The sequence below is a fragment of the Podarcis cretensis genome (genome assembly GCF_951804945.1).
Source record: "Podarcis cretensis genome assembly, chromosome: 9".
Taxonomy (NCBI): Eukaryota; Metazoa; Chordata; class Lepidosauria; order Squamata; family Lacertidae; genus Podarcis; species Podarcis cretensis.
In genome coordinates this window covers 77,042,091-77,059,254 of record NC_137178.1, presented here as the reverse complement: position 1 = coordinate 77,059,254, position 17,164 = coordinate 77,042,091, and the positions used below count along the sequence as shown (strand labels likewise).

General features: G+C 41.8%; 1 long non-coding RNA gene across 1 annotated transcript in view; it reads left to right on the top strand.

Moving 5' to 3' along the window:
* The window catches only part of LOC307224704, a 238,391-nt gene extending 224,474 nt beyond the window's left edge, over positions 1-13,917 (top strand). The window contains exon 4 of the long non-coding RNA XR_013842704.1: positions 13,847-13,917. This is a non-coding gene — a long non-coding RNA (uncharacterized lncRNA). The remainder of the gene's footprint in view (positions 1-13,846) is intronic.
* Positions 13,918-17,164: the final 3,247 nt, after the last annotated feature.

The window sequence follows — 17,164 nt, the reverse complement described above, 5'->3', positions numbered from 1 at the left end:
TTTCCCCAGAAGTAGTAAAATGTGGCATTTTCAAAAACCATTCCTCAAATGTTGAATAGTGAGGTGATGAGCATAGTTGTGGTTGGGCTCAGAGCCCAGCAGGCACCACTCTTGGCACACAAAAATTACACATTGATACAAATGTTGAGGAAGATTCCAGATCCAAGTGTTGTTTACGGATGTTTTCGGGCAACTCAAAGGCATTCTTTAAAAAAGAGAGCTGCATGAAACAGATCTATACAAACCCCTGCCATCATGTATTACAAATAGAAAACATTATGTCAGCAAACATTGGAGCAGAAAGATATATAAGATTGTTCTGAATCATTGCCTTAAGGGAGGTGGGCATGTTCTCCCAACAGGTGCACACACACAAACACACACCCTTTTCCAAGAGCTGTTGTCTACCTAATCAGCAAGTGCTTCACCGCTACTGTGTTCTAGAATTAACTGGGTCTTCCTTTTTGGAAATCAAATCCCAGCCAATCAGAGATCACTTTAGCCCTGTTCAGATGTCACACTTGGGGAACCAGGCCCACCCAAAGTTCCATGAAGGACCTACATACCGTTTGTCACAAGGGAAGGACTATAGAGAACATGGTTATGTCAAAATGCCACATTACCTATCAGATGCTCTCTACCCTCACTCTGAATGAGGGGACACTTTTATCCACTTTTGCAGCACCCCCATGACAAAAAACCTCAATAAGAAGCGTTCTTCTGTCCTATTTAGAGTTGTATTTGTATAAAAACAACTTCATGGGTAAAACTAACCCACAAAGTTGTTTTTAAGTTGTTTTTAAGTTGTTTTTAAGTTGTTTTTAGGCCATTTTTCTGGGTCATGTGGCCAGCATGACTGAGCCACTTCTGAGCCACTTCTGGCGAAACCAGAGCAGCGCACGGAAACACCGCTTAATTCCCCCAAAAAAGGTAAAGGTAAAGGTACCCCTGCCCGTACGGGCCAGTCTTGACAGACTCTGGGGTTGTGCGCCCATCTCACTTAAGAGGCCAGGGGCCAGCGCTGTCCGGAGACACTTCCGGGTCACGTGGCCAGCGTGACATCGCTGCTCTGGCGAGCCAGAGCCGCACACGGAAACGCCGTTTACCTTCCCGCTGGTAAGCGGTCCCTATTTATCTACTTGCACCCGGAGGTGCTTTCGAACTGCTAGGTTGGCAGGCGCTGGGACCGAGCAGCGGGAGCGCACCCCGCCGCAGGGATTCGAACCGCCGACCTTTCGATCGGCAAGTCCTAGGCGCTGAGGCTTTAACCCACAGCGCCACCTGCGTCCCAATACCTCTAATAGGATATAACTAATTTTAATTTTAATGTTGAAAGCATTTACACAGTCAATTTGAGTGCTGAAAACACAATACTAGCCCTTGAATCTGTGCTCATGGAAGGGGTTGGAACTCCACAAAGCCGTGCCTCCTCCTGGCTTCACCACCACAAAAGCCCCTGTTGAATGTACAGGCTATTTGGAAGCTACCACCAATGGTATTCCTCCCAAGCACAGGGGTGTTTGGGAGCAAAGCAGGGCCAAACAAGGAACTGGCACAGTGGAAAAAAATATGAAAGGAAGAAAATGTCCCCCGTCTTTTGCCTTGGCTGGCAGGTCTTTGGATATGGCAGCAGCTCTCCTGGGCTTAGCTGGCTCTTCTAGCCAATTAATTGATTACATATTGAACACAGAGTACAAGTTGATGGGAGCCAGCCAAAAGGGTTCTTTGATTTTAAGTCTCTCAATTGAAACTTCAAACTGTTAGGGCCAAGCTAGAGGCAGCCTTGCCCAAATTCAGGCCTGGAAATGAGGCAAACAAAAGGTTGTATTCTTTTGCAGTGCTCCCCCCCCCCCAAAAAAAAAAAAATGTTCAGGGGTACTCTCATTTTCCTACTCATATTGAAATACTGCCGCTCAATGAGGCCAAACTTATATTCACAAAATGTTTAGGGGTATGCGTACCCCTGCATCCTCCCCCAAGCACTGTTCTTTTGACTGGAAGGGAAGCAGACGGGGGGTGGGGTGGGGGGAGAGACCAGTTTCCTAGTATTATTTATACCAGCCTTATCCTATCAAAACCCTTCACACTGCAGAGATTGGTGGTGCTTCATATTTGAAGAGGACCAAGTTCCCAATTTCTGAGGCAGCTCCCTAGGCTAGACTGGCCTCAGGCATTGCTGGTTCAAGCCCTGAGAAGAATATGCAGTACTTCCTGGCTGCTGTTGGAAGGTTCCCATCAGGAGCTGTGCTGCAGCATTTGGCACCAGGTAAAGCTTTCAAGTCATCTTCAAGGGGAGCCCCACAGAGAGTTTGCTGGAGTGATCAAGCCTAGAAGTTGCAGATACATGGATCAGCATGGGATGGTTTAATTGATACAAAAGAGGAAAAAGCTTCTTAGTTAGGATTGCCTTATCCCCTTTTTTCTATCAACCACAACTATTTATTTGTGCTGTTTCCCCAGATATCAGATTTTATTTTACAACAGCCATGACTTCCAGAGAAATTTTCCATCTGTATCAAGGTTTGCTGGTTTATTTTCTGGTTTCTTTTGTGGCCTTTTATAGACAAGTTTGTGTCCTCCTGACTGTGTCGGGGTTAACTAATCAGGGTATAGTAGTACATAATCTGTACAATCTTCAATAATACTGTCAGAAGGTTATTTTGTCTCTGTTGTGATTTTTGATAGACAGGACCACTGTGTTTGTTTTTGTGCAAAGTGAGTGCCAGAAGCCTTGATGCTCAGTTGCCAAATTCAAAGGATGTTTGCTTGAGATAAGCTAATGATTTGGGACTTTGTTTCCACCAGGTCTAGCTTTTCTTTTGTTCTTTGCTGAGCTTGTAATGAATGCCTTCTGAATTTGTGATGATGTGTTGACATTGTAGGGAGGTTATTTCTGCCCTCATCTGTTTCCCCAGTGTGGTTTTTTAAGTGAGCTAAATTCACTAAATTCACTTCCCCTAATAGTAGATTTCTAGGTGCCCTTGACAGTCACAGCCTTCATTTGACCTTTAATATCGTTGCACACCACCCCAGTCTCCAAGATCCCAGGGGTCCAGGGTTTGGAAATGAGGCATGGTGGAGACTGTGGTGACCTTATGGTATATGGTTCATTGACACATATATACAACTTGAGCCTATGATGGAAGAGCTTACACCATCGAGACCCCAAGATGGGCTTCCCCCATCACACAGCAGCCTAGGATTCATAAAGACACCAGCCATGGCTCTGCTTCTCTCTGGGCTTGCTGCATTTACCGACTGCGACTATTCTCCTCCAGCCCACACCACCCCCAACTACGATCCTAAAACACAACTCCAAAACTCTACCTGAAAACTCTCCTTTGTCTTCCAAACTAACTCTGGCTTGAGGAAGGGCCCTCCCATTTTCTCTCTGGCACAGAGCCCCCTCCCTCTGACTTTCCTGACGTCCCATTCCTTCCCTTTGTCTTTGGTTAAAGGCTGATCTCCCAGGCAATTTCCTGAACCCGAGAAGCTGGTTTGGCTTGTATTTTGACACTTCGCTAAATCCAGTGTCTGGTAGCCAATTTTAACACTCCAAGCATAGATTGAATCTGGCACCCTCAACTCATAGCTATATTCTCTTCAAAATAATTATCTAGATCATCTGATAACTTGTCTGTAAAAACTAAATGTTGATGGTGGAGGGGCACTAGTTTCCATAAAAATATGGAGGTCCTCCACGGCTTGTATAAAGTGTACATAGAACAGCTGCATAGTCAGTGCACAATCCAGTGATGATGCATGATGTGCTAAATTTTGTTTTGCTGGCAGATGAGATCCTCTGAAAATATATGGGCCATAGACGAAAAAGTGGCACATGTTGCTGTTTCCCCTAGATGCGTCAATGACTTTAGTGTTGCATGTGTCCATTTGGGTTTTATAATGCTACAATAATTGTAATTTTGTAAATGCCCACTGTGGTGATATCTCTTTAAGAGGCTTCTTATCTTTTAGCAGAAAGACCTCAGGGAGGTTCGTGAAGGAGGATGGAGCCTCAGCCAGAAGCAGTGCAACCAGGAGTGCTGTGTGATACAGCCAGCACAGAACAGGATCATCATACAGAAATTTGTAAAAACAAAACAAAAAACCCTATCTTCTGACTGTAAAATAAATGAAATATAAAATAAGTAAATCTGTCATCTGTACTGAAAATCATATTGAAGAAACCTGACCAGTCTTTACTGGTGAATCTGAAAGAACATTACAAACACCTAGTTTAAAGTCTCTACAGCTTGTTTTAATATACAGTAGTATAATGTTTTAACATATAAAATGTTTGTTTGGGGGGAAACGTAGGCACATTGTTGTGTGAACCTGTGGCCTTCCAGATGTTGTTGGATTCCAACTGCCATTGGTTTCAGCTGGCATGGACAATGGTCAGGGATGATAGGAGTTATAGTCTAAAAGTCAAGAAGTCTGCCATTTACCCATTCTAGAAAGAAAGATAGGAAGGAAGGAAGGAAGGAAGGAAGGAAGGAAGGAAGGAAGGAAGGAAGGAAGGAAGGAAGGAAGTCCCTTGATTTCAATCTTCTCCATCTCTGCATCAAACAGGACATGTTTGGAGAACAAGATCGCAACTCCTGGTCAGTTTGTGCTGCCCACCAAATCTTACCACTTGTAGAATGCTGGTTTGCACGTGTTTCTTGGAAACATAAAATATAAGAAAGATTGTAATGAATGGACTACTTTTTCCTCTTCCCTTTTGCATTTGATAAAGTCACTGGGGGGCACAATTTTTTTGAACCACTTGCAGCAGTTTTCTTTTTTTTTATAAATGTTTATTAAGATTTTTTTAAATACAAATGCAAAAATAATCAACAATATAGCATATATCATAACATATTTTCAAAACCTCTTTGGACTCCCTCACATCTCCCGCTTCCACTTACATCGTCTTAAATTTTAACCAGCAAATTATCATCTTATTTAAATACTTAGTTCCCATTCTTTTAAACATAATCTAATCGTTCTCCAAATGATTTATATTTTCCTCGATCTACTTATCGTCCTAATTCCATCTAATTTAGTGGTGGTCAATTATTTATGATCTAGCATCTTTCTTAACATTCAACCAAATTACAATACTTTTTAAAATAAATCTTAAATTTCTTCCAGTCTTCTTCAACCTTCTCTTCTCCCAGGTCTCGGATTCTGCCAGTCATCTCGGCTAGTTCCATATAGTCTATCAGCTGCATCTGCCACTCTTCCAGTGTGGGTAGATCTTGGGTTTTCCAGTGCTTAGCGATAAGTATCCTTGCTGCTGTTGTTGCATACATAAAAAATGTTCGGTCCTTCTTTAACACCTTCTGGTCGACAATACCCAAAAGGAAGGCCTCTGGTTTCTTAGTGAAGGTATACTTAAATACCTTTTTCAACTCATTATATATCATTTTCCAGAAAGCCTTCACTCTAGGGCAAGTCCACCAGAGGTGAAAGAATGTTCCTTCATTTTCTTTACATTTCCAACATTTGTTATCAGACAAATGGTATATTTTGGCAAGTTTAACTGGGCTCATGTACCATCTATATATCATTTTCATTACATTTTCCTTCAAAGCATTACATGCAGTGAAGTTCAACCCAATGGTCCACAACCTTTCCCAGTCCTCAAACATAATGTTGTGCCCAATGTCCTGTGCCCATTTTATCATAGCCGATTTAACCATTTCATCTTGTGTATTCCATTTTAACAGCAGGTTGTACATTCTTGAAAGTATCTTAGTCTTAGGTTCTAACAGTTCTGTTTCCAATTTCGATTTCTCCACCCGAAACCCTAACTTTTTGTCATTTTTAAAAACTTCATTAATCTGAGCGTAATGTAACCAGTCTCGCACTTTGTCCTTAATTTTCTCCAAACTCTGCAATTTCCAATTGTCTCCATCTTTTTCTAATATTTCCCAATATTTTGGCCATTTGGCCTCCATATTGGGTCTTTTTCGGGCCTTAGCTTCAAGCGGTGAAAGCCACCTTGGAGTTTTATTTTCCAGTAAGTCTTTGTATTTTGTCCAGACATTAAACACAGCTTTTCTGACAATATGGTTCTTAAAGGCCTTATTGATCTTAAACTTGTCATACCATAAATATGCATGCCAACCAAAAGCATTGTTAAAACCTTCCAGATCCAATACATCAGTGTCCTCGAGAAGTAGCCAATCTTTTAGCCAGCAGAAAGCTGCGGCCTCATAGTACATCTTTAGGTCTGGCAGGGCAAAGCCCCCTCTTTCTTTCGCATCAGTTAATATCTTATACTTGATTCTTGGCTTTTTGCCCTGCCAGACAAACTTAGAAATATCTCTCTGCCACTTCCGGAAGCACTCCGTCTTGTCCACAATCTGTAATGTTTGAAACAAAAACAACATTTTTGGCAATACATTCATCTTGATAGCAGCAATTCGGCCTAACAAAGAAAGTTTCAATTTTGTCCAACTATCTAAGTCTCTCTTAATTTCTGACCAACATTTTTCATAATTATCCTTGAAAAGACTCAGATTTTTTGCTGTTATGTTTACCCCTAGGTACTTTACTTTTTTAACCACAGTTAGTTCTGTCTCTCTCTGAAACCGTTCTGACTCTGTATCTGTCAAATTTTTCCCCAGCACTTTAGTTTTCTGTTTGTTTAATTTGAATCCCGCCACCCGACCAAAGTCTTGAATCAATTGTAACACTCTTTTCGTACTAGATTCTGGCTCCTGCAGAGTCAAAACTAGGTCATCTGCAAAAGCTTTAAGTTTGTATTGTTTCGCTCCGACCTGGATTCCTTCCACCAACCGGTCCCCTCTAATCATGTTCAAGAGCACCTCCAGAACCGAAATAAATAACAGAGGGGAAATAGGGCAGCCTTGTCGTGTTCCTTTTTCAATTTTAAACTCTTCTGTAACCACATTGTTAACTATCAATTTAGCTTTTTGTTCTGAATATATAGCATCAATCCCATTCTCAAAACCCCGTCCCACTCCCATTTCTTTTAAATTTCTCTTCATAAATTTCCAAGAGATATTATCAAAGGCCTTCTCCGCGTCTATAAAAATTAACACTGCTTTTGTATTAATATCTGTTTGCAGAAGTTCCAAAATGTCAATGATGTTCCTTGTGTTAGCAAACAAATGTCTACCTGGGAGAAAGCCTGCCTGGTCTTTATGAATTACTTCATTTAATACTTTTTTGAGTCTACTTGCCAAAACGTCTGCGAATATTTTGTAATCCACATTTAGAAGGGAGATGGGACGATAGTTCTTAAGTTGTGTCTTTTCAGCTTCCGATTTTGGTATCAATGTGATAAAAGCTTCTTTCCACGATTCCGGCGCCCTCTTCCCCTCCATGATTTCATTGCTGACCTCCATCAGTGGTTGTATCAAATAGTCTTTTAATGTCTTGTAATACTTGGAGGTCAGCCCATCTGGCCCTGGGGATTTGCCCAATTGCATGTTCTGAATGGCTTGTTCAATCTCTTGTCGTGTTATTTTGCAATTCAGGATTGATCTATTTTCTTGTGACAATTTTGTTAGTCTATTTTTTCCCAAAAATTGTTTAATCTCAACCTCATCTTGCGGCCCTTGAGTGTATAATCTTTTGAAGTATCTCTGGAAGCACTTTCTGATCTCCACAGGGTTCTGAATGTTTCTTCCTTCAATTTCTAAATTTGTAACTGTATTTAGTTTTTGTCTCCTCTTCAACTGCCAAGCTAGCAGTTTCCCACATTTATTTGCCGATTCAAAGGTTTTTTGTTTCATTAATTTAATCTTCCACTCTATTTCCTGGTTTATCAATTTAGAATATTGTGCTTGATGGAGTTTGATTTCTCTCAGAGTCGGCTGTGACTTCGGATTTAATCTTAACTTCTTCTCCAATTCTTTAATTTTCTCCAAAATCTTATCTTTCCTCTCATTTTGTCTCCTTTTCTTTACAGCATTCTGTTGTATCAAGAACCCCCTCATTACAGCCTTACTTGCATCCCAGATAGTTCTTTTTTCCACCGTAGTGTTCATATTTATCTCGAAATAGTCCTTCAAGGCTTTTTGGACCTTCTCAACGATCTCCTGATCTCTAAACAAATTGTCATTCATCTTCCATCTGAAGGAACCGGTTGGTAGTAGTGTCATGTCCATCTTCGTTGCATTATGATCGGAGCAGGTCTTTGGGCAGATTTCCACCTTTCTGACCTTGGGTGCCAGACCTCTAGTTATCCATATTTGGTCGATTCTTGTCCAAGTCAGCTGGGCTTCAGAGAAAAATGTTCCCTCTCTTCCCAAGGGGTTCTTCGTTCTCCAAATATCGATTAAGTCCATATTGTCTGTCATTTCGAAGAAAGTCTTTGGTAGTCTGCCATCTTTTGTAACATTTTGGCTTTGTGACTTATCCATGTTGGTTGATACGACCCCGTTCATATCTCCCATTAAAATGATGTTGTTATAGTCCAAATAGTCCAGCATGGTCTCATGCAACTTCTTATAAAATTCCGATTTCCCCTCATTTGGCGCATAGATTCCTAATATCAAAAATTTCTCTCCTTGATGTTGTATCTCAATTGCCAAAATTCTTCCATGCTCATCTTTGAATAGGAGTTTGGGTGACAGGCTTTCTTTTGCATAAATGACCACACCTCTCTTCTTTACTCTGTCCGAAGATATAAATTCCTGGCCCAGTCTTTTATTTATTAACACTTTTCTATGGAGCCTAGTCACGTGTGTTTCTTGCAGGCAAATAATGTCCAATTGTTCTTTTTTTAATATATGAAATATTTTCCTCCTTTTTTCCGGAATATTACAGCCATTTATATTCCAGCTCAGAAGTTGCAGAGACATCCTGAAATAATCTGGTTATTTTTCCAGGGGTGGTATCTTGTTCACTAAGTCTTCAGATTCCAAGGGTGACGGTACCGCCGGTGCTCCAGGCCCAAAAGGTAGTTCAATTCCTTTTTGAAGGTCCTCTCCGTTTGTAGTCAGAAATTTGTCTCTATCTTCCAGTGTTCTAATTTTAACCTTCTTCCCTCTGAAGGTGAAAGATAATCCTTGGGGAAATTCCCACCTAAAGATAATTGAGTTGCTCCTAAGCAGTTTAGCCAGTTCAAGATAGGCGGATCTAAGGTCCAACAGTTGTTTAGGAATATCTTTAGAAAACTCAATTCTTCTGTCCAAAATGTCCAGTGACTTTCCGTAGTGTAGGCCCAAAATCTTATCCCTTTCCTCCTTTGATCTCAGTATTATCAAACAGTCTCTGGGCTTTTCTTTCTTTACAAGTCTTCCAAGCCTGAAAGCAGACACAATTTTAAAGTCCTTTTCCTCTAAATTCCAGAACTTGGAAAATTCTTTAGTCAGAAACTCAGCTAGATTGCCTTCTTCCACTTCCGGTATCGACCTTATCCTTAAATTACTCTCCCGGTTCCGCAGTTCAATCATAGATAGGTAGGTCTGATGTTCACCTACTTGTTTGCAGATTGGTCTTACCTCTTTTTCAAAATTTTCTAATTTTTTACTAGTGTCCTCAGCCAGTTTCCGATTTTCTAATGTAGCCTCCGTCAGCTGCCCAATTGCCTGTGCGTTCTGTGATACTTGTCCAGTTAATCTATTTAGACTTTCTGTATTTTGATCAATTTTAGCTGTTTGTTCATCAACTTTCTTATCCAGAGATTCCCCTCTCTTGTCCAATGATTCCAATTTTTCCAAGATTTTCTCTAGAATAGAAGCATTTGCTCCTGAGGCCATATCTTCCAATTGTAACTGTTCAGTTTCTCCCTCTCCTGCCCTTGACAGAGCAGCAGCTTCTTCCTCTGAAGGCAAAGTGGGCACAGATGATCTACGTGCCTGCGAGACGGAGGTTAAAGTTGTCAAAGTTGCTTGTCTAGTTCTTCCCCTCCTTCTTGCGCCACTCATTCCAAAGTTATCTAAAAGTCAAGGTCAAACTGAGTTGTTCCCACGAGAAAGCAGCGGCCCAGAGGAAAACAAAACAGGAGGTCGGGGAAAAGGAAAGTAAAATAAAGTCACTGCTGTAAATCCCAGGTCCTCTAGAGGGAGCTTGAAATGTCTCAAGGGAAGAATCCAATTCTAATAAATTTACAAGAATCAAGTTCAATGTCCAGGGACCTTCAATAGCAGATTTTAAGCAGAGTTGGTATTAACAACCACATTGTATCAAACAGTGCATACTGGTACTTCAATTGATGTTTCAAAGTAGCAAGTCCAAACCCTCAGATTTTTGCAAGTTCTGATACACAGTAGCCAGATCTGCAAAACTGACAGCTCAAGTTACTCAGGCAGCTCCAGCACCTGGGTTTCTCATCCAAATTGTAATTCCAATAGAAGAAAGGTATCACATTGCAGATAAAAGTCAGATAGTCCAGTACTTAAAGTCCTTATTTTATTTAAAGAAAGTTCACTGGGTGCTCAAATCAATTTAACTGAAGATTCTTTTTAAGCCTCCACTCCTCCAGCACTTTGCGTTGAAGTTCAATGACAGCGGAAGACGGACTTCCTGTTTTGCGTCGCTCCGCTTTCAGCCAAATTCAGTAATTTAGTCTCAAATTATTTAAAGTCCTTCTTTACTCACGGGTTGTTGCTTTCCCGAATCAAAATTTCCAGGAAGAAAGGTCAGCGCTCACCAGCAGCAGCAACGCGGCTTCACTCCGCAGATTGCGAAACGACTCACAGCGCCGCAACCCCCTCCACGTTCCGGAGCTCCTTACGGGGTTCCTTCTGCGTTTTGGGGGCCGCTTCAGGCGCCCGCCGAGTCTCAGGACCACAGGCTCTTGCTGCCTGTGGGTTTCCAATGTGGGTCTCCGCTTCGCCGTAGCGGACGACCCAGTTTCCGCGGAGCTTCCCCTTCACATCAGTAAAGGGGCCACCATTACTGTTCGCGCCGCCTCCGGAAGTCCCACTTGCAGCAGTTTTCAACCTAAACCATTAGCATCGTTCAGTGAGTGTCTTAATACTGTTTGAGGAAATTGGATAAACAACTCAGGTAGGTAGAATTATTATTTTTTTGGCAGCAGGTAATTCCTGGCACATGGCATAACCTTGATTGACATATCTGAAGTAGCTTGACTGTGTGTGATTGATAAGGGATTAAGCTAATATTGAGTTGCACGAATGGAGAAGGGAGGATGGGTTTTGCTTCTTTCTGGGTCCTGCAGCCTTGGAAATGTTTGACATGTTTGCAAATGCTGCTGGTGGAGCATTGAGCAGGCGAGTATTGCAATTATGGAACTTTTGCTTTCTGAAGAAGAGCTGCTAGGGGAATCACCGGAAGCAGTGGATTATGGAGGTGCTGCTTTCCTGGGCTTTGTGGTTTCATGTGGAATGCATTCTTTTCTCTGCTGTTCTCACCTCTGTTTGCTTTAGGGTGTTTTGTTTTGGCATAAAGAAATACTCTACAACAGATATTTTGTTTCCTAGGAGAGCTTACAAATCATTCAGCCAATGGCACACCTACATTTTGGGGGCCCTGAAGCTTGAACTCTTATGGGGGTCCCCTTTGCAACCAGGAGTGAGGACTGGGCATCTTCTTCAGCGGGTTTGTTCCATGACAGATCACCACATTTAAAAATAAAATAAAATTACTACATCTCAGATTTTGATCAAAATTGTTGTGCCAACTGATCTTGTGTGTCACTGGTGTGAGTAAAGATTTCCTATGCCTTATAGTTTTCAAGTTATGTAGGGGATTAAATTAGGGAAATGTTATATACATGCATGAAAAAAATCATTTCTGGGTCCCCTCTGGGATTAGGGGCTTCATTAGTTTCATAGTAGATCCACCCCTGCATTCAGCAGAGCCAGCAGCCTTAGATATGCTTTGCCGCAGTGGCCTTAATTAAAATTATGCATGTTGGCTATATGAGGCTGAGTATCCCGCATGGACGCTGGTGGCGCTGTGGGTTAAACCACAGAGCCTAGGACTTGCCGATCAGAAGGTCGTCGGTTCGAATCCCCATAACAGGGTGAGCTCCCGTTGCTCGGTCCCAGCTCCTGCCAACCTAGCAGTTCGAAAGCACAACAAAGTGCAAGTAGATAAATAGGTACCGCTCCGGCGGGAAGGTAAACGACGTTTCTGTGCGCTGCTCTGGTTCACCAGAAACAGCTTAGTTATGCTGGCCACATGAACCGGAAGCTGTCTGTGGACAAACACCAGCTCCCTCGGCCAATAAAGCGAGATGAGCGCCACAACCCCAGAGTCGTCCGTGACTGGACTTAACGGTCAGGGGTCCCTTTACCTATCCCTCACTAATTTGTTGATTCTATTATGCCAATGAAGTATCAATAGGACATGCATGCAGATAGCTGTGCGCTCAGCTGGGGGGGGGGATCCTCACCCAGAAAATGTGTAAAAGCTCTGTAATTAGGCAACTGTAGATTCTGAGCACAGTAGTTCATGTAATTGGGACAGGACTGCCATTTTCCCTCCTCCCAAATGTTGTTCTGCTCTGGAATGGAGCATTCTGGGAAATCCAATATAGTGACCACCAGCACAATGGAGTTTCGAGGACTCTAGTGAATTTCAGTATCACCCTCCAAAAAAGCAGCCTCAGTTTTGTGCCCTCTTTTGCCCACAACTAAACTTTGAAAGTTCATTCCCACTCTAGATATCAATACAAAATTCCCATTTAGGTTCTAGCATTGGAAGCAATGCAGATAAATTTAATGACTTTTAAATCACAGCTGCCTCTCTAAATCATTGGGAATTAGAAGTCCTTAGCTTTGACTGCATCATTCCTCCTGCATCTTTCAACAGGCAACCCTAAATTCACACGGTTATTATCCTCCTCCGGTGTGATATTGCGAGCCTTCAGTCACCTGCCCCTCTGACATCAGTCTGCTAAAGCAGCTGGTGGGCTGTTATAGCACAGATCTCTAGCAACCCCTCTCTTCCCATCAAAATACACAGAGGACTGGATCCCAACCACCCAGCTTGCCTGAAGAAGGAATAGACAATTTCAGCCAAACATTGTGGTGCTGCTGAATGGTGTTAAATTGTGCTCTTCTCCAGTGAGGATTCCTACAAACTGAGGAGTGCATGGTTTTGGATGGGGAGGATACCAGTTCCGATTCTTGGCCCAAAAGGCTTCATTTAAAATCTGGCAATTAATCTTCCTCCCCACTTTTTTTTTTGGGGGGGGCAGTTTCAGACCCAGTTCCAGCAGTCTCAGGGACCACAAGATCTCTTGAGCAGATGAGAAGGACTCAGGTTATCATCAGAACATCTGGTAACATTCCTAGGGACTGGGTTGCAACAATCTTCAGCAATCTGCATGGCATGACAACAAGAATGCAATATAAATGTCTTAACATAAAATCAAGTCAGGTATTTCACTCAATTTCCTTCCCATTATTTTGCCAGAAATTCTGCTTGTAGCAATTCCATTTCTGAAAACCTTAACATCTTATCTATAAATACAAATACCTACTTTTCATTCCCTGATGAAATATTTATGAGGAGCAGAATTCTCCCTATCTGGAGAAAATATATAATTTAATTCAGCATTTTCCCCTAGCTTTGCAATACGAGTGTAATTGGCAAATTGAGAAGTAAACAAGTCTCACAATGTTAGCCTGGATAAAAATGTTCAAGTGTTAATACAAAGCAAAGACCAGCAATGAAACTAATGTGGAGTATTTTTAAAAAAACCTGTTTCACCTTTGGGTTGGAGTGACCAAAGGGGGTGAATTTGTGCTCATCCCAGAATTGCTCCCACCATTCCTTTCACTGCCTTCCTTATAAATGTGGAGTTCATAATAGAGACCCCCGGATAGTGCAAACAAAAACCCTCATTGGAAGAGATGTTTGACAGTGAAACAGTCTCCCTTGGGAGCTTATAGACTTTCTTTCATTGGAGGTTTTTAAGCAGAGATTGGATGGCCATCTGTTATGGATGTTTGAGCTGAGATTCCTGCATTGCAGGGGACTAGATGACCCTTGGGTCCCTTCCAGCTCTATGATTCCATGCCAAATATCTTCTTTGAAAGCTTTCTTTTTGCTACCTGCCAGAAATAAAAGTAACCAGTGAAACTGAAGTAGTACTGGAGAAATATGGTATAACACAAGGCAGTCATTTGACTGCTTTATTCCAAGTCATATAAAATTTCTAGGCACTTCTAACAGGCAACCCCACATGGACTGCCTTACAACAATCCAATCTAAATGCTGCTGGAGCACAAATGACTGTATTCCAGAAAAGGGTATCGCTAAAGCTGATGAAAGCATTCCTGGGACTCAGCTACACCTGTCAATTATATCATTATACAGTGGTACCTTGGAACTTGAACAGCTCCGTTCTTGAACGTTTCAGCTTCTGAACGCTGAAAACCCAGAAGTGCTCTGGTTTTCGGACGTTCGTTGGAACACAAATATCTAACGCTGCTTTTGCTGCCCAAAAACCTAGCTGTCAGCCAATTGGAAGCCGTGCCTCAAATCTTGAACGTTGGGTCTTCCAGAACGGATTATGTTTGAGTTCTGAGGTACCACTGTAACTGTGTTATAAAGATGTGATACCAGATGGCAATGCACAACAGTGATCTGTCACCAATGGGAATTTGCATTGAGAGCTTTTATAGTGTTTTTTCTATAGCGTTTTTTTAAATCAGTGTAGATCCAGCCATGGCCACCCCTGAACATCCAGGTTTAGATCCATAAGCAATCCAATTCTTAAGGAGGAGTGTAACACCATCCCAAACTTGCCAGATACCCAGTCCTGGAACAGAGCAACCCCCAACAAGACCACTGTCTGGAATAGCTTCAGCTGGTTTGCCTATATTAATTCCATCCTCAATCTTAAACACTGGTTCTGAACTCTCCCTCCCTGGGAGAAGGTGTGAATGTGAGATTGGGTGCAAGAGACTTATCTGCAGATTGGCTCGTGCTGTGTGGTTCTAGCATTCCCAGGAATATTTCACTTCTATGGGAATGTTTTTTATGGGACCCTCAATCGGCTACTATAACCAATTCTTAATTGTTGGATTTTATTTTTCATCACTCCTAGAAAAATGAAACATGGTACATAGCTATTGGTGTTTAGCCAATAAAATGGAGCTATAAAAATGAAGGGGTTTCTTCTTCAGCTGCACACAAGCCACAAAGAAGCAATTTCAGTATATATAGCAAGTGGAGTTGTTCCTTCTTTTTTGGCACTGAATTTTTAGAGATCCAGGTAAAAAAGTATATCGGTGAAATATTAAACTATGTCTCCAGGAATGTACAAATCCAGTTAAAAGCCCTAATAAATCACAATGTTATCTGCTACCCAGGAAGGTGTTTTCACTTTCTTTGCAAGACTCTATACTATAACAACAGTCAACAGCTTCCATTTAACTAGAATAGTGTAAAATTGTTGCACTGTGCCATAGCTGCCAATGAAGCATAGCAGAAGTTTGTGGGTGTGTTAATGTACACTTTTCTATTTTTCCGTTTAAAAAAAGATTTTGACAATCAGTTATTCCAACATTCAGAGCAGATTCCAGAGCAGAAAAGACAGCACATAAATACTTATGGAAGGGTTCTTCTGAGTCTGATTTGCATTTAAAAATATATTTAAGAGCTTATTTAGAAATAGCTTCACAATGTGAACCAGGAAATGACATATGATCTCTCTACTCTTTTTTTTATTTAAGTTTTCTTCCTCCAGTCTTCCTTCCCAGTTAATCGAGTTTTATTTCTTCCCTCCTTTTCACCCCATCTTCCACCTTGGCACAAGCCAATGCAGGGGAGTTTGGATAAAGCTATTCTATTACTATTCTAATAGAAATATTGCTTGAATAAAATGGAAGAGCTAACAGAAGAGAAAGCTACAATAAACTGTGCATAGTACAAAATTCAGAAATTGCAGGTAAATAAGCAATGGATTGGTTCCAGTTAAAAAATGAAGTCCAGGGGGAGAGGAAAATACAGAAGTCTTTTAATCTCACTACTCATCTGCTGATTCCATAAAAAGGTAAAGGTAAAGGTACCCCTGCCCGTATGGGCCAGTCTTGACAGACTCTGGGGTTGTGCGCCCATCTCACTTAAGAGGCCAGGGGCCAGCGTTGTCCGGAGACACTTCCGGGTCACGTGGCCAGCGTGACATCGCTGCTCTGGCGAGCCAGAGCCGCACACGGAAACGCCGTTTACCTTCCCGCTGGTAAGCGGTCCCTATTTATCTACTTGCACCCGGAGGTGCTTTCGAACTGCTAGGTTGGCAGGCGCTGGGACCGAGCAGCGGGAGCGCACCCCGCCGCAGGGATTCGAACCGCCGACCTTTCGATCGGCAAGCCCTAGGCGCTGAGGCTTTAACCCACAGCGCCACCTGCGTCCCTGCTGATTCCATAACTAAGTGCTATTTTACCCTCTTGCCAGTCTCCTTCTAATATTTTCCTTTTGTCATGCAGAACAGTCTCTGTGTTTCCTTTACATCCCTCTTTCATTCTTTGTAGAACTGATGTAGCTCTTTTTCTCAATTATTTCTCCCCACTTTCCAAAACCTGTAGCAAGCTCCACTGGTGCTGGTTGTATGGGATTAGAATTGAAACCAATTCCCAGTTACTTTGTGACTACAACAACCCATATTCTGATTAAGACAAACTTTGTGAATAATCATTTGCAGGGACTTGTTCCTCATTGTTCCAAGTTCAGGAAAGAAATGGAGATTCAACTGCATTGCCTGATCCCCTTGCCTGGCAAAAATGACAACGCTCCCCCCCCCCCATTCCTAAAAATAATTTACACAGCTCAATGTGAATTTGGCAGTGAAAAACTGCCCAGGTGACACTCAGGCAGAGAGATTATGAAAATATATTCAGTATGCAGCATGAGGATTAAGATACAGTTAAGTTGTAAATATTCAGTGATTTTTACCTGAGCTCTTCAAACTTGTGGCTAAATCTATTTGCTGAATTAATATATCCTTGGTCAGAATTTTTCCCCATTTGAAGTATCTGAAGTTACTTTTCATTGCATTTCTTCATCTGTGTTTGTGTGCGTTCAAGTGTTGTGAAATTTCATTTTATAGTCAGATAGGGGGATGCATCATTTTCTTTAGATGCATTTTTCTGCAAAAAATGATGAATGACATAACTGAGAAAAATGCTGCCTCACAAGCCTCCTCATTCATTGGTCCATAAATGCAAGAACAAGCCTTGCTGGATCAGATGGAGTCCAGCATCCTAGTTTCTGCAAAGGTCAA